At 40.4% G+C, this 25,445-nt stretch overlaps 1 protein-coding gene across 3 annotated transcripts in view; it reads left to right on the forward strand.

Moving 5' to 3' along the window:
• Nucleotides 1-302: 302 nt before the first annotated feature.
• NLGN4X (neuroligin 4 X-linked) overlaps nt 303-25,445 on the forward strand; it is a 161,130-nt gene continuing 135,987 nt past the window's right edge. For all 3 annotated transcript variants that reach the window (XM_077173303.1, XM_054654965.2, XM_054654964.2), the window contains exon 1: nt 303-697. The gene's annotated coding sequence lies outside the window, so the exon portion shown is untranslated. The remainder of the gene's footprint in view (nt 698-25,445) is intronic.

A 25,445-nucleotide genomic window follows, 5' to 3' on the forward strand; every position in this document is an offset into this window, starting at 1 on the left:
CACACACACACACACGCACACAGATGGGGACACCTTCCCCGCTCCGTGTGCGCAGTGCCCACCTGTCCAGCCCCGCGGTGCCCGGTGCGGCTCCGCCGGCGCCGCTCCGCGCGGGGATGCGCCGCTCCTCCGCGGGGGGCTGTGGATGGAGATGCGGTTTCTGTAGCGCTGGGCTGGCTGCGGGGAGCCATTGGCTGGCGGCTTTGTGAATTTCATTCAGTTTGGTCCAATAGCGGGAGGAGAGCGCCTGGTACAGCCTGGACCTCTCCCCCCCTCCTCTCTCCCCCCCCCCCCCTCCCCATCTCCCTCTCTCTCCCAGCTCGCCTTGCCTTGCAGATCAGTCTCTCCGCGGCTCGGTCTTTCTGCATAGGCAATCACAGCTCCTACTTGCAGACTCAACTCTCCCTCTCGCACTGATTGCAATGAATTTTCTGCCTGAATGTAGGTCGCTTACAACCGAGAACACGAGTTTCCTTCAAATCCAGTGTTGTTGTCTCTCTTCTTGTTATTTTTAATTTTTCCCCCCTTTCGTGGTCGTTGCATTCCTTTGGAGAAGCCAATCGCTTTGGATTCCAAAAAGGGGAGCAGGAACCGTATGTGAATAATCCTGGCTGCATGATAGCCCGAGAGGATTTCCTGAAAGATTCTGGCTGTGTAAAAAAGACCCCTATGCTTCTTCAGCTATCCCCGTGTTAAGGTAGGAGTACCGGATTTGCAGTTTGAGTGTTCATTTTTTTTTCCTGTGTTTTTTTCTGTTCCCCCCCCCCCTTTTTTTTTTCCTCGGCGAGGGTGGGGGAAGAGAGGGAGAGGTGTTGCAGTTGGTACTCTGGCAAAGGGCGAGCAGTTTGCTGCAGTCGTCTGTGCTTTTACTTTTCCCATCATGATAAAGCGATACTTTCTTTTTGACATTTCCACCATCATACGCGATCTTCTTGTCACATATGCATATTTATGCAAATTTCTTTCTTTTTTACCCACTTCGGTCTCGTCCCTTATATCTCCCTTGCACCATAATTTGTTTGGAGGCATTTTGCTGCAATCAGCTATATGGAAAGGCTCTGAGGTTCTGTGTGAGATGTTTACAAAGTAGCTTTGCTTTACAGGGAAATAAACAGAAGAGTGTGGAGGAGAGGAGGGAAAAATATCTGCAGTACAGGCAGAGAAAGAGAGCGAAGCCACAGTTTCTTGCAAGCGCGAAGAGGGGCAGGAGCGGTACCTCATGCTCTGTGTGAGCCTGTGGTTTTCAGGAAAACACAAACCAACACGTAGGGTTTTGGTTAACCACTTTCCTTGCCACCACCACAGCCACGAAAAAGCAAAAAGGGACAGGGACGGGGACGAGCGGGGGGACAAGGGAGGCGGCTGCTCAGAGGAAATCTTGGATCTTCTGGGATTAAGCGGTTCACCCGCTTTCGCTTAAGCTATTCCGTGGTGGGTTTCTTTTCTTCCCCCCTTCCCTCCATTTTTTCCCCCTTTCTTTTCTCCTTCTCCTTTCTTCTTTTTCTTTCTTTATTTCCTTTCCGGGCACGGGTAAAATGCCCGCTTTTGTGATGGGCATGGGCTTCCGCACGTGATGGAGCGGGGACTGGCACTGGGGAGAGCCAGCGTGCGCGGACCGGTGGCGGGAGGGGGGGCGGGGGGGGAAAGAAAAGGAGAAAAAAAGAGACAAGCAGCACCACCACCACTCACCCCCACCCCCCGACACACTCCTCCCCAGCTCGGCAGTAAATCGGCTTCTCTGCAAAGCTGGGGCGGGGGCGGGCGAGGCGGGGCGGCGTGAGGCGCCTCCGCGGCCGCCGCGCTTTGCCCCTTCCCCGCGGGAGAGGCCGCCGGCAGCCCCGCACCGCCCCGGGGAGCGGGGGCGGCCCCGCCGCAGCCGCCCTGACGGACGGGGCCCGAGCAGCCGCCGTTCCGCCCGCCCGCCCCCGCACGCATCTCGCGGGCGCGCAGGGTCGGGGCGGGCAGGGCGCGTCCCGCGCAGCCGCTGCGGAAGGGTGCGGGACGCGGGCAGCGGGAGCGGGTCGGGGCGGGTGTCCCGCCGTCGTGCCTGGAGCGGGGCTAAGAATAGATGGCGTCGCGGCCGGGAAACTTGGCCGGTTTGGGCGCGCGGCGTGGGGGGAGAGAAGTTTGCGGGGGCCGCGGCGGCAGAGGCGGAGCGCGGCCGCCAGGTGGCGGTGCGGGCCCTTCCAGCCGTGCGCCCGCCGCTCCCCGCGCCGCAGCGCCGCGCGCCCCGCCGCGGGGCCGTCCCGCGCGCGCCCCGCGCCGGGCCCGGGCCCGGGGGCGCTCGCGGGGCCGGGGCGGGCCCGGAACCCCCGTGAGGCACCGGCCGGGCCCGGCCGGGAGCCAGGAGGGCCCGGCGGCACCGGAGCTGCGGGTCGGGTGCCCGTGCCCGGCTGTCCGTCCGCAGCCTCCGGGGTGCTGCTGCCTGTCGTAGGGATGGCCGAAACGCACGGCCGAGTTCGGATGTTTGGTATTTGGGGAGAAACCAACGCCGCCACCAAAACCCAAAATATACCCCCCACGCCACCCTCGAAAACACCCCTTTAGCCTGATGTTTGATTAGTTTTGAAAGCAAGCACCAATAAAATTCCAGTTTGGTTTTAAATTAATAACGTTAAGAACATACGTGCATGTGTTTAGGAGATTAGAATTTAAAGCTTAATTGGAGGAATTTACAGTTACACCAAAATGGGAATCCCTGCTGTTCTTCTCTTCCTAAAACATAAATACATCTGCTAATGCAGATCTCATGTATTAAAGGGTAATATTTTTTTCCCATATCGTGTGGAACAAAAATTTTTATTAGATATATAAATCCTCAGTTAGCACTAAAGAAATAAACTATTTGTCACCTTAAGGAGCAAGTATTTCCACTAGTTTTAATTCCTAGTTAAGAGCACTGCTTTGCATTGTAAAAGCGAACTCATTTCATATGTCAAATGAACTCTGCATTTTATTTTCATTTTACTTACTTTATGTCCTATCTATTAATATCTGTGTAGGCTTCTGTATAGGTAGCCTTTATATAGATGTGCATTAAGGCAGGAAATTCCAAGTATTTTTTGCTTATATTGCTGAGTAGAGGGTTGCATGCATTGTCTTATGAATCATATTCCAATGAATCATTAAGGTTTGAGAACCATTAAAACATGTCACGCAGTTTCTGGTTACTCAAAACAGCAATGTCTATGGTGGCATGTAATTTTCTCAGAATAATAGAAAAAGAAATTTAATTTTGACATGATATTTATAATAGTGAAATTATTAGGCTTTTGTATGTAAATACAGCTATCATTACCCCTTCTCTCTCTACTCTATTCATATGCCAGTGTATTGTATAGATCCAATTTTTTTTTGGTGGGTCGTGTGCAAGTGCAACCTATTAAGCTGTACCAAATACTAAAACTGAAATTCAGTTTGACATCCAAAACATCTTGGTCTTATATTCAATGAAAAATTAAAAAAAACCAAAACCAAATTAGCTCTGAATTAGCTTGCATCTCAAGAGGAACAAGCTAATTCAGAGCTAATTTAAATTTTTTTTTTTTAATTTTTCATTGGATGTAATGGCCCTTAGTTTTGATCTCTACTGGAATACATTCATATAGATAAGAAAATACATTCTCCTTCTTCTGTGTTTCTGTAGGGAGTGATTACTCACCCCCTATTATTTTAAAATGCAGCACTGTATCACGAAAATGTAGACTGTAAATTCAAAAATTCACAATGTTTTTTTTCTTGATCAGCAAAGCACAGTGATCAGTGTCATTTCTTTTAAAGTCATCACAATGCGAGCGAACAAAAGCCAGCCTCATAGCGGGAACGGAGCAGGCCAACTGGATTAAATTAGGACAAGTGATAAAACTGGGAGGTTTACTGGAGATGCCATACTAGCCTATATATTTTGTAGTCTTCCAAATACTTTATCTTTAGCTAATCCCATGTTCTTGGGCAGATCATTCACCTGAAAATGTTTACATTTGATAAAAATGTCAATCCTAATAGCATCCTTCAGCTGGAGACCTGTCATGCAGAGATGAAGGAAAGAGGCAGAAAGAAAACCTATTTAACTGAAGCTTTGTATTAAAAATATTATATAGAGACAAGAATCTGTTGGCATTTTTTTTTAACAAAAGATTGATTCAAGCAACACTTACTGATTGCTACATAGAGGTTTGCACGTTTGTTTTTGACAGGTTCTCAATACAGCCTCCTCTTGGCCTTTCAAGCACGCACACTGCTATTTGATGGCTGAATCACATAGTGTAAAGAACAGCTCCACCTGGGTAGGACAGGAATAAGCACCATGCTATAACCAGCATATAATTTAGTCATTCTGTCGCTTGAAGACTTGTCATCAGGATTCAAGATCTCTTCTGCATGAGTAAATTGGTTAGTTTTCTACACAGAATTACAAGGCTGGGAGTCTTTACAATAATAAAAATCTAATAAAACATAAACAAAAGCTGCACAAATCAATGCAAATATCTCATGTCCAGCTGCAGCTATCCTCACAGTTCAACTCAGGTACTCTCAAGAAATGTTTGTAAAGCATTTATGCTGTGAGCCATTTAGATCCTCACATCTGACAGGGTTATGTACTCAACTATGTCACCTTTTAATAATTCTCCACTTCTCATTGTATTTGTTTTAGTAGTCCCCAGATTGGATTTGAAGGAAAAATAAAACAGCACCAATAAAAAACCCCCAAACACCAACGAGAAAAAACATTTTGCTGTCTAGTGGAGGAAGAGCAAGTAACAAGTTTTATTGGCAATATTCTTGGAAAATTTTAGCAATGAGATAGGACACAATGGTAATAAACTTTTCTCAACTTGGATATAAGGGTAGAGAATAGAAAACTGAAAGATACAATTTATAGAGTGTTGGCAGTGGTTGAATTTAAAAAGTAGGAAGTTATTCTGGAAACATTTCCAGCAGCTCATCCCTCTTTAAGCTCATCCCCCCATGTAAACAAATGGGGATGAATTTTGACATTAAAAATAAGCTGTATATGAAACAGGGTTACTTCATGGCTTGCATGCATAGCTGACACAAGAGTCTGAATAGAAGCAGCCCCTGTAGAACACTGGCTTATCCTGTGAGATCTGCAGTGGGGCTTTACCAGCGTCACAGCTAATTCAAACCGAATGCATTACCACATGCTGGAACAATCCCTAGCTAGGAATGCTCAGATTTGTACTGTAATAATCTAAAAATAAATTGTAGTCACTGATGTCACAATGTATGATTCTTTCAGCTGTCTTCTGCACTGAGCCCACACACCACTCATTGTCGTAGGATGTATTTCAGTAAGTGTGTACCACTGGTGAGCTTCAGTGGAGGGTTAGGGTTTTCCATGCTTGTCTATCTTCTCTTATTTATGTGCTAACTGAGATTTGCAAATTGATGGAGAGGCTGAGATACTCTTACTGACTCTGCAGTTACTGTTACAATTTCATATATAGTATGAATATAAAGAGAAATTTGTATTTACTTGTGTATGAATTTATTTTGAAATTAATTAAAAACACTTTTGAGATTTAGTTACCAAGATCATTAAGACTAAGCCCCTTCATTGTTTCACCATAAAAGATGACGTGAAATAGTACTGGCATGATTTGATAGTAGCAAACTTCCATCTACCAGCATTTTTCAGATTTGCATCTGTTGAATGCAGTGGACAAAACGAGATAGACCACTGCTTCTCTGTTCAGACAGTTCAGGGGGAAGACTTTTCCTTTGTCATCCAGCTGGAGGTAGTCATTGCCAATTAGGAGAGGTCTAGGACAGCCAGGAATGAAAGAGAACAATCATGAATAGGATTTCTGACCCAAAGTCTTAATTGAAGTGGTCTAATGGCTTGATTATTTTGAAAATTGCTGTTACTGTAGTGTTTGTGTGGGCTGCAGTCCCAGTACAGACCTGGAAGGAAGAGATTTTCAAGCTCTGAAGTAGTGTTGCTGTCAGGTTAATAGTCTTTCCAGGACTGACCGATGATCTTAGTCAGTGCCATCATGTGGTGATCTTGTGATATTGTTGTCAGACATAGCTGGGTTAATAATCAAGCTTTTTGAAGTGTTAACATCACTTTGGACCCTTAGGGAGAAGATATGCAGTTTAATGCCAACAAGTCTTTCAAAAATCTGTTTAGAGAAATAGCATGGAGAGGGCTCAAATAAATTAGTTATATTTTCTGTAACTGGGTTTCTTTTACAGTTTTAAACTCTGGTAGAAAGTAAGTGAGCAGACTCCAATAAATCTCCCGCTTGGTACGTATTTTTGCTCCAAAACAGATTTTGCAGAAATCACCTCCAAATATCTATTTGTTTTATTCCAAGAAACAATTACTACATTATGCATCACATTTTGACTTCTGATATAGAAAAGCCTTACTTCGTAACCATCCAAATGTAATAAAACCAGAACAAAGCTGATAGCCTCTTTTGAAATAAAAGTATTTTGAAGCAAAACAGATTTCTATTGTTTATTCATATATCTTTGTTTTGTACTGATTTTTGTGGTACTGATTTTAGACTTAAGTTTTGCATTAATCTTATGCTTGGAAGTAGACATGCCAGTTTTTCTCCTCTTAAATAAAGTTTTTTGCAGACACTACAAAGAATTCTGCAATTAAAAAGAACAGGGGTTTACTCAACAATTATCAGTAGTTTAATTATACAACTAAGAATTCTTTCTCTGAAAATAAACAATCTTTTCTTCTCCCCAGCCTTTCTCTTTATTTCTTTACTTACTTTACTTCAACATATATATAATTTATCACTTATATACCACTTATCCATGAAATACCTCTTTTGAGTACTTGGTCATTTACAGAACAAATTACCTTGAAATTGTATAACAAATATGTTTATTCTTTGAGATATGATTCTACCTTTTCTGATCTATTGTGAGTGTCTTCCAGACATATCTTTTCAAATAAACAAAATTAATATATTCTTTATGTAGAACACCATATAAGATATAAGACATATGCTCTAATGTACAGTACATTTTTACTCATTTTCTTACTGGACATAGCATAAACCATTAACATTAAAAGACCTGTGCAACAGTACCAAAATAAATGGACCATTGACAGATTAGTGTCATGCAATGAGGTCTGTTGGATTCAGTGTAAAGTTACCTGTTAAGTTCAAGAGGCTTTTGGTCAGATTCTGAGAGAAAGTAGTAATTGAATAAAATAGTATGGAGTATTTCCATAGAGCTGGCAATATCATATATAATGCTTAAAATTTTTCTCTCAACTTCCCATTAACTTCTGCTAATGAAGTTGCCTTCAAACCTTAGTTTGAAAAATAAAAAAGAAAGCATAGGCTATGAAAAATAATTCATCTCCATCCCTTCCTCAAAGAGCTTGTTATAAGCATGGATCATTATGCACACTAAAAGAGTATGCTAGATGATACAGGACCATGTTTTCTCAACTCATGTTTTATTGGTGACTATGTTTATAAAGACAAATGGTTATACAGACTTGGTTCCATCTGTGATTTCTTTCTGAAGTTTCTTGGATTTGCTTGTCAAAGGAACTGGGCATGTGTTAGATGGAGTATTCACATCCAGTCTGTTCACCTTTTGATTCAGTTATCTCATTAGTTGTGGTGCTAGAGTTCTTGCCAACTTTCCAAACTAGCATTTTAACACTGGTAAATAATTCTCCTGGTTGCTCAGTTGCAATGTTTTTGGATCATAGATTTCAGTATTATTTTATAGGTGATTTATGACAAAAAAAAGGGGGCAAAAATCCTCTCCTGGATATGCAAGAAGAGGTGAAGCCCATGTAAATCTTTGGTACATCTGCCATTGCAAAAACTCTCTGACATTTTTTAATTGGTGGTAATGTATCTGGATTTCATGGGATGTCTTAGGCAAATAATGGAAAATTATAGCAACAACTAGGGGAAGTAGCTAGTGAGTTGGTGCTGTATGAAATGTACCATTCACCCAAAATTTAGTGGGGAAGGTCCGATGCAGCACTTCAGGGAAGCATTCATCAATCAGTGTTTCTTCTCAGTCAGACACGTGGTCACTGATTGGTTTTCTAAAGTTTCCCAATCCAAATATATCTCTACCAATAATGTAATTATTATTATGTCTGCCTCCTGCATTTTATATGATCTACATGAAAGCAAAGATAAGTTCTCAGTACACAATGGCATGAGGGGAAGTAGAACTTCCTGCAAATTATACACAGCTGGACAGATGAGCTGTGGTGCCTGAGGCTGTGAATTTGTATTAACACAGCCAGCAGTAGGTCTGCTTCCTGAATTAGAAATGTTCAGTGTATGTAGTTTTCAAATGTGCAGGTGGTGAATTTGGGGGCAGATGATGTAGATCCAGTGGTTTTTACAGATTAAATAATAGCAGTTGGCATAACTGGAAATTAGTTATGGAGCTGGATGAGAGAGCTAGCGTGTTAATTTCATGCTCATTGTGATAATGTTTGATTTAGTTCAGGTACGCAAGTTACAGTGCAAGAGGACTTACTGCTTAAATCTAAAGAGTCTAACACTTATTAAGAAAATACATTGCTTTGTTTAATCCTACATTTATTATGTCTTTCTTTTTGTCAAGATCTTGTAGTATGAGTTACAGTTTTTGAAGACAAATGCTTCTTGTTTCTATTGGTTTGATGTCATCTTTGCATAGAGATGTTTCAAATACAGCACATTAGGAATATAGAATGCAGGCCACCTGGCACTTATGTTAAAAAAAATAAATAATAATAATCAAAAAGTAAACTAGAAGAGCCAGTAAGCTTTTTATACTATTGCACTCTGAAAGGCATGCTGCACTGATTTATCTGCCCTGATCTGGTACAGGGGTGTGATGTTACTGAAATGCAGGTGATTAATGGTGTAGTTAGCATATGCCACTACTCTTACACCAAGTTGTTATGGTCATAGAGAGGCATTGAAACAGAGCTAGGGTTCCTCTCTAGAAGAGTTGGCTGACCGTCTCTTATGCTGTAGAGTAGCAAATGAATATTTATCCTTGTAACTTTCAATCTGTATTTTTTTTTTCCTGTTGGCTTTGGAAATAAGATGTTCTACTGAATTTTCCTCTTGCCCAAATCTGTCTTGTCTATAAAAGTTGTAGCTTGAGAAAACTGAAATTAGAGCATGTAGTTAGAATATTTTATTTTCTCTTTCTTCTTTTTCTGCAAGTTTTTGTTGTTGTTGTTTGTTTTTCTTTTTCTATAACTTTTTAATTTGCTTTCCCAGAGCCTATGAAATGTTTTCCACTCATGACATAATAAAGGTCTAATACTGGTCAATATGATGACCAATACAGTGGAAACTCCATTAACTCTTGGGTGTTTTGCATTAGCAGTTCTCTTATGCTGAGTTTGAGTGTCTTTTTGTGAAGGATTTCTTGTTCTGGCAATGAAAATTACATCAGCTATGTAGAAGCCACACTAGCAATGCTGTAGAAAGGACAGGAAATGGGAGCAGTCGTTACAGTGCCAGTGTGTTGAATTCTCTTAGCTATTAAGTACATAAGATTGGAAAGCTAAATAAGTCTTGCATTTTGTATATAAGTAAATGATCACTGGATAATAACACTTCACAGAAGCATCCTTCTGTGGTAGATTTCATTTTCTGTTTGCCCCGGGAGAATGGTCATTTGGTGAGGCTTAATACTTCACTGCTTCCCAAAACCAGTTAGAGCTGGTTTATTCAAGAGAAAACAAAATGTGTAAATAGGAGAAGATACTGTTTGGAGCCTGAGACATCAATAAAGATGATGGAGAAATGGCAGTTCCATTTCAGGAGACAATTAATGGGTTTCTTAACAGCAGTGATAGCACTTGTAACACCACTTCTAGCTTTTAAGGCCTGAAAGCTAAGTAATAAGCCTATTCATGTCTAAGATGAGGAGATTGCATATTCCAGTTCTTACTTTCTCTGTGAAAGATGAGGATGCTTCCTAAGTGACCTAGCCCCTCCCTCTCTTACTCATCATCCCCAGCATGTTGGGGTGTTTTCCTTCTCTTGCTTATTACTGCCTCAAGAGGCCCATCCTAGTCAGTCTGTAAACAGGCACTGAGTTGCAGACAGATGACCAGTTTCAAAGGAAGGTTAACATGATTGACTTCCACAGAAAAAGAACATGATGGCACACAGGGATAGCAGACACATAAGAGCATAGAGAGTATAGTAGTAGAAGGAGTGGCAGTTCACATACTGTGTTCTGGAGACTTAAACCAGCAGGATATAAATCAAGTTGGATTTACAACTGGAGCTGATGCTTCTGAACATAAGTGTTTGATTTAGTTTGAGGGGGCACAATGTACCTTGACCTTACTGGTAAAGGTAAAAGTACAAGTTTTGATATCATATCCCTCTGTAGAAATCCAGATCGTACGCTTTGAAATTGACTCTATTTTCTTCTGAATAATATTTTAAAATTTTTTGTCCTAATAAAGTATTTATAGAAAGTAAGTATTGGTATCATCACTGAATATATTTTTAGTTAGGAATGTTTGCTTGTTTGGTTTTTTTTTTTTAAGCTGTTTGTCCCAAGAATCATGAAAAGTAATCTTTTTTTCTTCATTTCAAATACTTGGATTTTTGGAGTGTTGGATTGTTTTGTTGAGGTTTTTGTGGGAGGTTGGGGTGGATTTGTTTGTTTGTATGGGTTTTTTTTGTTGGTGGTTTTTTCTTGGGGTTTTTTTTTGTTCTCATTTCGTTTTGCAGCAAAGTGCATGAAGAATGTAAAGAAATTTACCTGGGATTATATAAAGGCAGACTTATTAACTGTGGGTTTTAATGGTTCTGTCACTGGTACATGGGGGTGAGGGAAAGAAAATTAGAGTAAAATGTGCCTTCATCCTACTCATGTACATCACTTAAAGATATTAATGTAATAGTTGATAAAGACCATGCAGGTGCTGCTTAACCATTATTTTACATTTAAGTTATATATTCCATATAACTTTGGAATTTTAAAGTTCTGTTCACATTTTAAAACAAAATTTATATACTTTTTCTGTTCACATTTTAAAACAAAATTTATATACTTTTCTTAGCTCAAAATTTGCCAAGAAATAAAGCAGACAGAAGAAAGCAATTTTTCCTCAGAGGTTGAGGAGTGCCTTTCATGTTCCTAACAAGCAACCTTCCCCTATTTATATAAATGGACATATTGCATACAACAGCAATTTTGAGAGCAATTTTTCTTTGCTTGCTGTGAACTGTATAGTTAAAAGATTACAAGCATGACTAAGATCTCATTAACACTGTTTTTGCATTGGTTTATACTGCTGCCTTCAATGACACTGTGCCTAATATCTGAGTGTCTAGAAGTATTTAGTGCTTAAAAAAGGATAGTCAGGTTCCAGGATTTCCCCCTCCTTCTGCAGCTAATATCCCATCATTTAATGTATTGATTTGGCAGAGGTCTCTTTTCAGCTAAGAAGAACTTGTTCTTTGTGGAGTAAATTGTTTACCAGCCAGCTATATGTGTTTGCCTTAGCGAATCTGAGTGAAATGGTCCATCACAAATTCATGTAACTGCATTAACCTTCTTGACATTGTGACTCTGAAAAGTTAAGATGAGGATAGAGGTGAATGACAGGAGGTGGTGGAAATGAACATGATGCACATTTTACTAAATAGGCTTAGAACTTAAGTGATTTTTAGAGATAAATTTATCTTTAAAATTTATTTGTCCCCTTTAGATGATTCTTGTTAAACAGGAAGAGTATGTTTTATCAGAATTTTAGTTCTTAATCCATGCTAATTTTTAGTATGTACTCAGATTTTATGTTTAGACAGGCAGAAGTTGCAGGTACAGATGAGAGAAAATGGATGCAAAATATTTAATCACAACATTTTTTATTACTTTACACCTATTTCTTTTTTTGCTCTGACATGTATTAGGATTGATTATTTATAGTACATACTTTCTGTGAAGAAATAAGCACTGAATTTTCTATAAGAAGATATCTCAGACTAGAAATAGTTTTCTGGAGAAGATTAATAAAAATATGCCTGAGGAATTCAACTTTCTAGAACAATATATTACCTTTATTTGCAAAACCAAATATTCCACCAAAATAAAATTTGGATGAAGAATATAGACTTTGCTAGATTGTTACATGATGTCTAGTCTTTCATATATCTCAAGAATAGCTTGGGGAAGGGAGAAAAGAAACAAAGGAATGAATTTATGATTTATTTTTGTTTCTTTTTTCTTTCTTTGTTTAGATTTTATTTGGGTAATGTACTGCATAAGGCAGAATGGATTTCAGATATCTAGACTGATAACCTGCAACACAGCTCAATCTTACTTCAGAAATGCATAAAATTGCCACTTTAGGGAAGGAGAGGAGAAGGTGAAGATTTGCATCTAGCCCAAATACAGAATCAGAATATATCTCCAGCATTCGGACTGGGAAAGGCTTCTGGGTTCTCTGACCTGCATCTAACTGAAGTCATGCTAGGAATCACTCTTGCTTATGCATCATGATTTTGAAAGGAGTAAGTTCATGGAATGCCATGACGTGGCATGTACAGAACAACCAGGGGATCAGGCACAGCCAGCATAGGTTTAGGAAATGTAGGTCCTGACCAATGTGGTCTCCTTTGATGACCAAGTTACCTGCCTAGTGGATGAGGGAAATGCTGTTGTCTGCCTGGATTTCAGTAAAGCCTTTGACACCGTCTCCCCCAGCATTCTCCTAGAGAAACTGGCAGCCCATGTCTTGGCCAGGTGCACTCTTGGCTGGATTGAAAAATGGCTGGATGGCTGGGTCCAGAGAGTGGTGGTGGGTGGAGTTAACGCTGAGCTGTCAGCTGGCCACACCTGGTGTTCCCAAGGGCTCAGTGTTGGACCAGTCCTATTTCATATCTTTATCAATGGCCAGGTGCATTCTCAGGAGTTTGCAGAGGACAGCAGGTTGTGTGGGAGTTCTGATCTGCAGAGGCATCTGGACAGCAGGAATCAATGGGGCAAGGCCAACTGCATGAGGTGCAGTAAGATGAAGTTCTGCATCCTGCACTTCAGTCCCAACAACCCCATTTAGGATTTCAGCCCAGAAACATAGTAAAGAATTTTTCATATGTATTGTTACACAAAGGGTGTTCATTTTGATTGAAGTATGGTAATTTTAGGTTCAAGTGTTGCGTGTCTATGCACTGCATATGGGGCTTCTGTACTGTAAAGTAAAAGTCTACAAAACAAAAGGTAAGGAAAGCTGAAGCTGGAGGGTGGACAAAAGAGGGACCATTCTGACTGTAGTGATGGTTTTTCCCACAAGTACCTACCATACAACACTATTGGGATTTGCAGTTGCAGGGCTGTCATAATAACAACACAAGACCTAAAGTGTGAGAACATCAAGGGAAAAAGAAAAATGATGATATTGAGGGCTCGGGAAAACACTGCTTCAGTGGCTTAGATGATAGCTTGCAGGGCTGTGAATTGCAGACCCTTGACATTGCTGAGATTGAGATACTAATTTACTCAAGGCAAAACATGATTTAACAGCACTCATGAATGAAAAATTTGTATTGGATCACTTAAACTTAACATCAGAGATATAAAAATTAGGATCATGTAGGCATAACTTAGGCTTTTGCCTGGATACCTTATTTTTCTCAAAAAGGAAGAGTATAGAGAATTCTAAGGGTATTTTTGTTTGTCTTTACCTTGCTTTAGGTAAAGACATAGTGTATCAGTAAATACCTTCATTTTTGAACTATATAGTGATCTTTTATAACAAAACCCCTTAATTTACTTTATGTTCTACTATATTCATCAAAATGGAGCAAGTGCTTTTTTGTATGCTGTTTGTAAGTACTAGGTGACTTTGCATCCCTTTATAACTTCTATTATTTCATAATGGATCCTTTGGAAGGAAGGATGTCCTCTCTTCCTAAGACTACATCATTTATCAAACAGTAATTGCCATGGTACATTTAGATGTACTATGACTTTGTAAATCATCACAAGAATTGCCTGATATCCTCATTACCCAATGCCTCAAGGTATTCCAAAATACAAAATCTAGCCACAGGCATTAACAACACACACAGTGATTGCTGTCATATTTTGGTGCTGTTCCCAGAAATGCCACATTCAGAAGGTTGTACTTTGAGGAATGATGCTGCATAATCAGATGGCTAAATTCATTAGAAGCTGAGGTACCACAACAGGGAGTACAATGTTATCTTTGATGATTTTGGCTTTTTGTGGTGGCAAACAGCAATATCCACAGAATTTCTTGATCTGGTTACCAGCTGATCCGGTCTTTCAAACTATTCACAACACCGGCAATTTTTTTTTTCATCACATCTTTTTAGCTTAGCTTCAGTTTTCTTTCTCGAGAAAGCATTGAAAAAATGTAGAAGTTCCTCAATAGTCCAGGTAACTACTCTGGACAATGAGATCAGTTTTTCAGTGGCTGGATGTCAGGTTTATTATTTTTAGGGTTTGGCTGATACAAACTGAAGAAGCTGAGAAATTTTGACTGTTAATTCTGGACTGTTCTGCTGTAAGAAATAGGAAAAACCCACAACCAACACCTCCCTCCTCCCCTCCACCCCAGAGAAAGAACCAACAAAATCCCTTCTTTTACCATATGCCAAACTCATTAGGGGTTGATGAAAAATCCTTACAGGATTGCTACTCTGTTTCCCAATGTGAACTGTATATGTTCAGTAAGGCCATGTTTAATGTTTTTTGTCAAATATCTACTGAACATATTGCACAAACTAGAAGAACTAGAGGGGAATGCATTTTAGTTTTAGTCCACATATTCGAGATAATCAATTCATACTCACATGTGAGGAGCTTTATGACAAAAATTTCGCACTTTTTTTTTCCACAGCTCGTTCAATGAAGACAACTTTGGTGAGGCCCCGACAACCTCTGGATTTCAGTGATTTTCCTACTAGTAGATGAGCATTTTTCTCTCAAAGATGTCTTTATAAGATCAGTGAGGACTCTGTCTGCAGAGCTCTTTGCTTCTTGCTAGTATATGCTACTAGTTTAGCTCAGCTGCCACTGATAACCATAGCTTTTAAATCTCTTGGAAATGGTGTGGGTTTTGGTTTTCACTATGAAAAAATATAGCTAAAGTTATTTGTTACTCCTCCTTCAATGAAGATACTTTCAGATGCTGACCAGATTAACTGTCTAGTAGGATTATCAAAAGTATATGCAGAAGATTTTTTTGAAGTTTTTAAGGAAAGACCTTTCTTGAGTCCCTGTGGGTTGGTTCACCCTGCATACCAGAAATTTGTTTTCAAATGAAGACAGTCATGTACAAATTAAGTTATTTTAGCTTCTCAATGCAATATAGGAATAATTAAGAATTTTGGGATGCAATTGACCTTTTTTAAGGTTTTCTTCAGAATGAGATTAAGCACTTGTGATTAATGAATAAAAGAATATGATTGGGTGAAACTGGATCTTGGTCAGTTTACATTGTTTCAAAGACTATAAGCTGTTGCCTTTCCTGTTCTGAGGCCTATCTGAGACACCCACGTTATTGATGAAGCAAAGGTCCCTTACATTTTATTCCTTTATTGTTATTTCTGTTTATGTAAATTTGCAGATTTTGTTTTAAGATAGTGGACTTCTCTTTTCCTGGCTTACAGTTCTTGGCATTTGAATACCTGTGTCATTCTCAAACACATTTTCCTTATGAAGCTGTGGGATTGTTGGATGTCTGATATGCTTGAGTGCCATTGATAGTCTAGCATCTAGCCTTAATTTTAGGTTATTACTGTACCTATCAGAGGCCTGAATCATTAGACTGTATTCCTTTCTGAACTTTTGCATGCTAGCACATTTGTCAGGTTTTCATGGGTTATTGGTATCAAAAAATTTCATTCTTCTAACACTGTCATTCAGTGATTTTACTTATACATTAAAAATATCAACTACTCAGTTTTGATGTATGCAAATTGTTATGTATGAAAGAAATATAGTATTTTATATGCTGATTACCTCCAAGTACATTCTGTGTGAGACATCCTTTTGAAGAAATGTGTGGAGGAGTTTTACAGGATTTTCAATTATTCTGAATGTAAAAGAGGTGAAAAAAATACAAGGGGTATAGCATCTATTTGAAATAATTATAATAGATATGTTTTACTGTGGTTGAGTTTAAGGACTCAGACTGTCATCTCTTATTCCTTTGGATGTTTTGATAAGCAGAAAACAGTGGATATGTGGCTGATTTTTTGGGAGTGGTGAAATACAATGTAGAATACTTACAATTTAGAGGACAAAGCTCACAATATAATCCCTGAAAACTTCATTTATTTCAGAAGGAAAATCTCCACGTGTTGCCTGCTTAAATGTATTTAACACAAGACATAAAATTTAAACTTCCAAAAGCAGCAACAAACCCAGCAGCTTTCATTTCTAGCTAACATTATATTTTAAACCCCCTACTCTTTTTGGAATTATGAATTGCAGTATGAAAATTTGGAAGCAGGAGGCTAGCTTCATTATTTATAATAATAGGTGAGCACATGATGTAATTCTAATGGCAAATAATTCTGTTTCAATATTTTACTGAAGTATACCATTGACAGGAATAGCTAATATAGTGGTTGCTGCAGCACAGGTCTCTCCATTCAGCAGCAACTTTTAATATTTCTCACATTAAAAAAGCTAAAGAATCAGATATATATGGAATTTTTTTTAATTGAAACTCATGTTAAAAAAACATTTTTCAAATGAAAAATTTTCAGGTTATAGTGAAAATAGAATTTGTGCATGTATATGTTAATGTATTCTTCAACTCATTTCAGTGTTTGGTGGTTTTTATTGTCTAATTAAAAACTGCAAGTGTTCACTTGATAATCTTGATGGCCTTAATGTAGACCTTTTTTTTAAAATGAGTGATTTTAAAAAAAATGAATCAAATGCAAACTCAAATTCTTTTAAAAATTAAAAACAGATCATCTGTAATGGTTCTTTTACTGTGAACAACTCTCACTTGAATACTCTCTAGGGGAGGGTTTTTTTGAGGGCATACATTGCAGGTGGATTCTTGAGTGAAATATTAGTTTTGTTTCATGCACCAGTAATCAGATAGTGATAATCTCTGTTCACAGTTGGAAGTGCTTATATGGCAAGAATCTAATTTCAAACGCTTATGAGCTGTGTTTTCTACAAAGATTTTTTTTTCTTGATATCTTAAGTTCATTTTCAACTCCTGAGAATATTGTTTAAAAAAAAAATAAACAATGCAAGGTTAAAAACCCCCGTAAGTGTTAAGAGCTGTATTTAAAAACAACAAGCATTTGCTCTCATATCCCCTTGTTTTCTGAGGAAATATAAAAATTGAATTATTAACTAAAATCGGATGATGACTACAACACAACAGGTATTTATCACTTAGCTATCTATGAGTCTCAATTGCATTTTAGACATGTGAATAGGAAAAAGAATGAGAAAGAACTGCAAACTGCAATGCTTTTAAGTGTTTTCAATTCAAATTATAGATTACTGGAAGATTTAATTTATTTGTAGAAACTTCAAATTGTTACTTGCATTCAGAATACCTTTGTTAGCATATTTACCTGTGGTTGGAAATTTTTTTATAGATTAGGGAATTACTTGTTGAAAAATAACATACACAACATTTAGAGTTTGCAGTATTAGAAAAAAAAAAGGATTTTATTGTTCCATGGGTTTGTCACCAAAGGGGTCTTTTGAGCTATTTTTCAAAACTTTTGGTGATCACTTAGGTGCCTGGTGTGAGCTTACACTTTGTCGTTATCCTTCCAGCTTCTACCTTCTGCATGTGTGTGTTTCAGGAGTCTGTGTGTACTCACAGGGGTATTTCTACAAATATTTTAAAGCACTGTGCAACAACTCCAAGTTACTGGAACAGTACACATCCCCACAGTGCATGACAGTGCTGTTCAGCCCTCCAGAGGCTGGTGCTTTGCTCAGGCAGAAAGTCCTCTGGGACCTGAACCATGGTCTTTGCAGAGCGCTACAGTGTGACGTACGAGTTTGGTCAGAGTTAGCTTTGTTTCACTGTGAGACTCATGGTATATCAGCACTTCCTAGGCTTTTTGTGGTGAAATTTGTCTTGTGGTTTGCAAAATAACAGCAGTTTTGTGTTTGTGGAAGAGACTTTTAAAATATGTTTCTCTTTAATGCTCTGCTTGTGATAGTTATTGCTGTCAAAACCATGATCTTATGTGTGATTTATAATTTTCCAGTAGCAGCTACCAGCTATTGTCAGAGTTTCCTCCCAAAATTATGTGTCCAATAGACTGCAGTCAAGTATGAGACAGCAAGTATGAGACTTGGATACAAGGACTGACTTCTTCAGTTTACTGATCTCATGAGAACTTTTATTGACTTCAAAGGGCTCTGGATCAATCTCTTAGTTTTTGCTCAAAGCAACTGTAGTCTTTCTTCAATTTTTAACACTGAAATAGTAAAAGGCCAACATATTCATAACTCATTCACTCATGAATATCTTTATTCTTCCAAGTAACAGCAGGGTAGAGAAAAGCAATTGACTTCTCAACAGACAAATGGAAAGAGTAGACATATTGTACTCATGACAATCATAAATTTGGGGTTGTTATGACCTGTAATCAACAGCATATGATGTAACCTATTGCTATTGCAGGCAGGAGATCTAAAGATGACTGACAGCCTAGAGCAAGTAAGATCTAGCTGAAAACAGAATGTTCTAAATACAGAACAATGACTCTATATATAGCCCTACAGTGAGAGAAATCTTTTCATTTCTCCTTCTGATGGGAGACAAGAGAGGATTTATTTTTTTGGAAAGCTTTAGAATCTTCAGCAAATATTCTGAGACACTGGAAATATTTTAGGCAACTTATTCAGTTCATGTAATGGAGTTTAAATAAATTTACCAACATACTGATTTCCTGCTTTGGGGAAATGTGAGGGTTCTAAGTATTATAGTGTTTGTTATTTGCTTGTTCAAGTAATTATTCTACACTGTCCACTGCTAATTTTAGATGATTCTAAATACAATAGATTCAGTTAGAACATGGAGTGGTTGATTAGCTGAGGATTGAGATAATCCATTGTCATGCGTAAATGCTTCCCTTGTGGGTATTCCAGTGACCTCTCATAACTCTTAACCTTTATCTAACATTTGGTACATGGTTCATTCAGCACAATAAAACTATAATGAATGATTAAGTTGTAATTAATGTATTTAACTTCTTGCATTTGACTGAATTCTTAGTAGAAGCATTAAACAAACTGCATTTGTTTCACAAATGTCTTTTGAATGCCTTAATCAAAAGTATTTAGGGCCACATTCTCACCTTGAAGTGAAGAGGGAGGTTGTACTTACTGCAGGCACCATGCCCCAGTTGTAGAGGGAACTTAGTTTAGTTTTCTGTCCAGAAAAATCCATTTCAACCCATGTCACTGCCTCTTATGCTTCTAGAGATCAGGAATTGGGTTGATCATGAGGTTCCTCTCAAGACAGGATCCTTCTCTTGTAGGCTTCTCATGCACTCACAGCATAATAGTAATGCTGGTAGTGGCTGCCACCATTGCTGTTTTGTCACATTTTATCCCTAAAAAAGAAAACACATTTTAAAATAGTTGCTTTTTTTATATATTTTGCTTTTGGCAAACTGCCAAAACTTCCCTGAGAAGGGAAAACTGATAGTTTCAAGTGCAGCCTGGATAAGCCAGAATTGAATTTAATTAGCGGAAGAAAGATTTCCAAAGAAAGACTTTCCTCCTTATTGGATTTGAGGGAAGAGGAATTGGAACCTTAGATGTAAGTTCTCTGCAATTTTTTCTTGTTGCTCTATTACCAAAGTAAATTCTGTCTGTATTTAGACTGAACCTGGGGCAGGATATGAAACAATTGGGGCAGACTCAGCTGAAGACCCAGGTTGAGCCATGATCTGGAACAGCTCAGTAGTTACTTTCACACCTCTCTTTCTGCTTAGTCCTAGTTAGAGTTATTTTATCCTTTGAAAGGGAACCCCACATACAGAAGAAGGAAGATAATTGTATTTTTATTAGTTGGCCTTGTGATGTAGACAACTGTGGGAATGAAGGTGATAGATCAATTAAGCTGCATGCCCAGAGGGGCGCTCGTAAACACCATGTGCAGTTCTTGTGGGTCTCATATGTGTTTATGTTTGCTCACAAGGCTGTGGTTACCAAATAGAAGCTTAAGTATTTTTTCTCTTCTTGTCAGGGAGGTTAGAAGTGGTGTAAGGGTGCCTACATCCCATTTCAAATAATTTTTGTTTTTTGTGGTGCTGGAAGAAGATGGAGTTGTTTCATTTCTGTTCTGACTCTGCGGCTTTCCATCAGTAGGCAGGTGATTCTGTATGATCAGGAAAGACTTAAAATTTCTTCCTGTCCCTTGAGGATAGGACAGCACCTGGGGATATAGGACTATAGCAATCCTTGTTCTACTTGACTTGAATCAGGTTTTTGCTCAGTTTTCACAAAAGATATTCACTTGAGATGTCAGAGATTACAGTTCAAGCTGTTCTTTAGTTGCTAATATTAAATGACGCTGCTCCGTAAGGAGCAATAATGATCTGAGTAATTGATGAAGTGAATCACTGGCATGAATTAGACATAACCAAACACTGAACATCTGCTGTAACCCTTGCAACTGGAGCGTAGCTTGAGTCAGTCATGTTGGTGGCGTATTCCGTCTTTCTTGAAAAACATATATGTATTTATGGAAGAACAGAATAACTGACTGAGGTTTGAAGGGACCTTTGGAGATCATTTTTCAAATCCTATGCTCAAGAAGAGACACCTACAGCTGATTGTCCAGGACTTTGTCCAGACATTGTTTGAATATCTCCAAGGAGTGGGGTCCTACAAGCTCTCAGAGTTACCTGTTGCCAGTGTTTGATCACCCTCATAACTGAAAAGCATTTCCTGCTATTCAGAGGAAAATTCTTGTGTTTGTTTGTGCCCATTGCTTCTGGTCCTGTTACTGAGTAAAAGATGAGGTTTATAGAGAAATCTGTTTTATCAATATTTGAATGTTTCTAATCACACTGATTGTTTTAAAAAAATCATCTTATCAGACTGCTGTTGTACTTTGGGTTTGTTTCTCTCTACTCCCCAGCTTCATCACAAGTTGCTTCTTGTGAAAATACTGTTCATTCTTTTTCTAAATATAATAGATCAATCATTCATCACCAATCATTTTGAGACTAGTAAGGAGGTTGTAAAAACACATTTATTGCAGCTTAAATTGTGTGGGTTTTAGTCCATAGGTCAGTGTAGAATGTGGTTGTGTCTGCCCCCAGCTTCTGACCATAATCTCTATAAAGGTAAATACTGCTTAGAATAAACAAATTAAGTACCTTCTGGAAGGAGAAGGGACAGTAACAGGGAAGGAGATATAATATCAAGGTAAACAAAAGGTAAAGGTCTAAATGATCTAAAACTGTAGTCCAGTTATGACACTTCTATGCAATCATTGTGGTTTGACATTTATTTTTGCCTGATGATTCAATGCAAATTGCAGAATGATTGAACCTCATAGTTCGTTCTTTATGTAATGCTTTCTACTAGGAAGATAGCCATTCTTCCTTTATTTCATTTATGATTGCTAAATTTTAAGACATGTTTTTATGTTAAAAATTCAGTTAGGTAATCTCAAAGTTTAGCAAGGTTTGTAAAGAGAGTTACCATCACTCATTTTAATAAAAAAATATACTTAGATAAAATGTTGAACTTCTGGATGCAGAAGACCGTTACCTAAGGGGTTGAAACCAAAGTAGTGACCTTTACACTGACAGCTAGCAACAAATGTTGTGAGGATTACATCCTAAGGAAATATATATAGGCCCTCTTTTTATCTCTAACAACAGATTTATCTACCAGTTAGACAATCTGAGAGGCAGTCCCTCTGTGGCAGGCATAAGTGTTGAGAAGGTGGCTCAATCATGTAAAAAAAAAAGTGAAGATAGGTTATAATAAAAAATGAAAGCTTCTCTAGGGAAGAGGAATAGAGACAAGAGTAAGACTCAGGTCTCTGTGGAGTCTGTAATTTTGAGCACTTGGAGTTAAGGAATTTAATGCTTAGATGTATTTCAAAGGTGGTAGTCTGGGCAGAGAAACAGGAAATAGAGGAATGTTATAAAAAATTGGTGGCAACTAATTTCCTTTCTTAAGAGATTGTATGAGTTTATTCTGTTGCAGTGTTTGGTGTGGGTTTATCTTCATGTGTTTTTTCAATCCATATAGTTGTCATGATGGTGATTGGGGAAAGATATTATGGGCTTAGAAGATGCAGATTTTGGTGATTATGTTATTGATGGAATGATGACTGGTGAAAGAAGGATATGCTCCTCATTTGTGTGTCATCGTGGGTCCCATCACTGTTGGGTTTTTTTGCCATGTGAACATTTCATTCACATTGGTGACATGTCATGGCATCACAGGGTGCAGAAATGTCAGAGGCTTTGCACAGGGAGGAGCAGGGTAGGGTGTGTCAGCCAGGACCTGTTCCCCCCTGGTCAGGAGCAGGACAGCCAAGGGCACCGGGGCAGCTTCAGCCCTGGGCGTCAGGACCCTCTCTGGCAGGATGAGGCCAGGCTGGGCCATTGGCCAACTTAGTGAGCCTGGCTTAGTGAGGTTGCCTCTGGGCAGGGCTGTGGGGAGCTGTGCCTGGCTCAGTGGGGCCATGGCAGGGCTGGGCAGGGCTGTGGAGAGCTGTGCCCGGTTCAGTGAGGCCATGGCAGGGCTGGGCAGGGCTGTGCGGAGCTGTGCCTGGCTCAGTGTGGCCATGTCCAGGCAGGGCTGTGGGGAGCTGTGCCCGGCTCAGTGAGGCCATGTCCAGGCAGGGCTGTGGGGAGCTGTGCCCGGTTCAGTGAGGCCATGGCAGGGCTGGGCAGGGCTGTGCGGAGCTGTGCCTGGCTCAGTGTGGCCATGTCCAGGCAGGGCTGTGGGGAGCTGTGCCCGGCTCAGTGAGGCCATGTCCAGGCAGGGCTGTGGGGAGCTGTGCCCGGCTCGGTGGGGCCATGGCAGAGCTGGGCAGGGCTGTGGGGAGCTGTGCCTGGTTCAGTGAGGCCGTGTCCAGGCAGCGCTGTGGGGAGCTGTGCCTGGCTCAGTGGGGCCGTGTCCGGGCAGGGCTGTGGGGAGCTGTGCCCGGCTCAGTGAGGCCGTGTCCAGGCAGGGCTGTGGGGAGCTGTGCCCGGCTCAGTGGGGCCATGTCCAGGCAGGGCTGTGGGGAGCTGTGCCCAGCTCAGTGAGGCCATGTCCAGGCAGGGCTGTGGGGAGCTGTGCCCGGCTCAGTGAGGCCGTGTCCAGGCAGTGCTGTGGGGAGCTGTGCCTGGTTCAGTGAGGCCATGTCCAGGCAGGGCTGTGGGGAGCTGTGCCTGGCTCAGTGAGGCCATGGCAGGGCTGGGCAGGGCTGTGGGGAGCTGTGCCTGGCTCAGTGGGGCCATGGCAGGGCTGGGCAGGGCTGTGGGGAGCTGTGCCCGGCTCAGTGGGGCCGTGTCCAGGCAGGACTGTGGGGAGCTGTGCCTGGCTCAGTGAGGCTGTGTCTGGGCAGGGCTGTGGGGAGCTGTGCCCGGCTCAGTGGGGCCGTGTCCGGGCAGGGCTGTCGGGAGCTGTGCCTGGCTCAGTGGGGCCGTGTCCAGGCAGGGCTGTGGGGAGCTGTGCCTGGCTCAGTGGGGCCGTGTCCAGGCAGGACTGTGGGGAGCTGTGCCCAGCTCAGTAAGGCCATGGCCAGGCAGGGCTGTGGGGAGCTGTGCCCGGCTCAGTGGGGCCGTGTCCGGGCAGGGCTGTGGGGAGCTGTGCCTGGCTCAGTAGGGCCGTGTCCGGGCAGGGCTGTGGGGAGCTGGGGACCGGCCCTGCTGCAGCACCTCCAGGCTGGAGCTGACGGGGGTCCCGGGTCCTGGGCAGGTCAGGATCGGTGATGTCCTCAGGGATGTTCTTTGTTGAAAGGCTTTCTGAAAATGTTTATTCTGGAGAGGCAGTATAGATGGGTCACTTTCTGTGAAATGTCTTACTGATATTTTAGGTTCATTGAGGAGAACTGGTAAACACCATAGAGGTGAAAATGAGTAAGAGCTCAGTTTTCAAGAGAAGAAAGTCTCAGAACGTCTGTTGCTGTCAGTCGGGCCCTTGTGCTTTGTATCCTTGGCATCATCCACTTACATCAACACTGAGCTGGAATAGCCTCCCCGTGCATGTTTTGTCCACCTGAAAGAAGTTTCAGTAGTGTAGGAATGGAAATTTATACAGCTAGATAGGCAATTCCCTAAGGGCAGACAGATTCTGATGCACTGATTTCACCTTGATATCTGGAATTGCAATTTCTGTTACCTTACACTGCATTTTTAAGGAGTGTGTGAAAACCAGCTCAGTGACTTAACCAGCAATGATAGTATCTGACACATCATTTATGGAAAGATTAAAATGTTTCCACTTCTGAGAGAGTTTTCACGTACGAGTTTTTTATTTAATGAATTTTTAGTTATTCCAGTCTTTCTGACTGTGACAATTTTAGGAGAACTTTTTCCTGAATCACTAGGGTCTTAAAAAATGATAAGGGTGAAAGGTATATTGACCAGTTTGCTTGTACATAAGAGAGGCATATATAATTTCATCAAAGGTAATTGGTTTACTAGTTATAACTTTGAAGTGACAGAGATAATTAACATTACCTCCAGCAGAGCAAGAGCCTTGCTGTAATAGCTGTTTCAGTGCCTTTTCATACATTTCTTGCTGTTAGTTTCAGAAACAGAAATACTATTAAAAGGCCTAAGGAGACTTAACTATTTACTTGAAGTGAGGACCAAAAGATCATCTGAACTCCATGCCACTGGGTGGATTTTTCTGTCTCCTATTCATCTTATTCCCTATCTGCAATCTCTGAATGCTGTACCTTGACAAGTTTGAGGGCTATTATGTGGAACTCTTGCTGTTCCTTCTGAACTTTAGTTTCAATATGTCTCAGCATGGTCTTGAAGCTCTCTTTGGATTTTGTTTCTTTGACTTGAGTTTTGTCCTTAGTCTTTTTTTTTTTTTTTAGTTCAGATTGATTTTCCCCTCTGCTTTCTGATGTCTTTCTCCTTTAGCTGTATCTCATCCTCCTTTTCCTCCTCCTCCTTAATCTAAAGCTTGGCCTTTCTCTTGTCCGTGGCTTGAGATTCAACCTTTTCTTTTGACACAGGGCTGGCACTCTCCCCTTCTCTTTGACCTTAGACTTAACATTTCTTATGTCCTCTGGATTTTCTGTGCCTTGTTCTACATGCTTTTTTCAGCATTGTTACTTTCTTAGAGTTCCCCTAAGGGGATTTATCGTTCCATTTGCCATTCAGAATTTCTTAACACGGCAAATTACTCTCTTCTGCATCTTCAGCATTTCTCTGGTCTGTGTTGCTGTTTTGGACCTAGGCTTCATGAGTCTAATTCTTCCTGACTTCTCATAGCAGTTTGCAAATTCT

Source organism: Agelaius phoeniceus, chromosome 2 (assembly GCF_051311805.1).
Source record: "Agelaius phoeniceus isolate bAgePho1 chromosome 2, bAgePho1.hap1, whole genome shotgun sequence".
Classification (NCBI taxonomy): Eukaryota; Metazoa; Chordata; class Aves; order Passeriformes; family Icteridae; genus Agelaius; species Agelaius phoeniceus.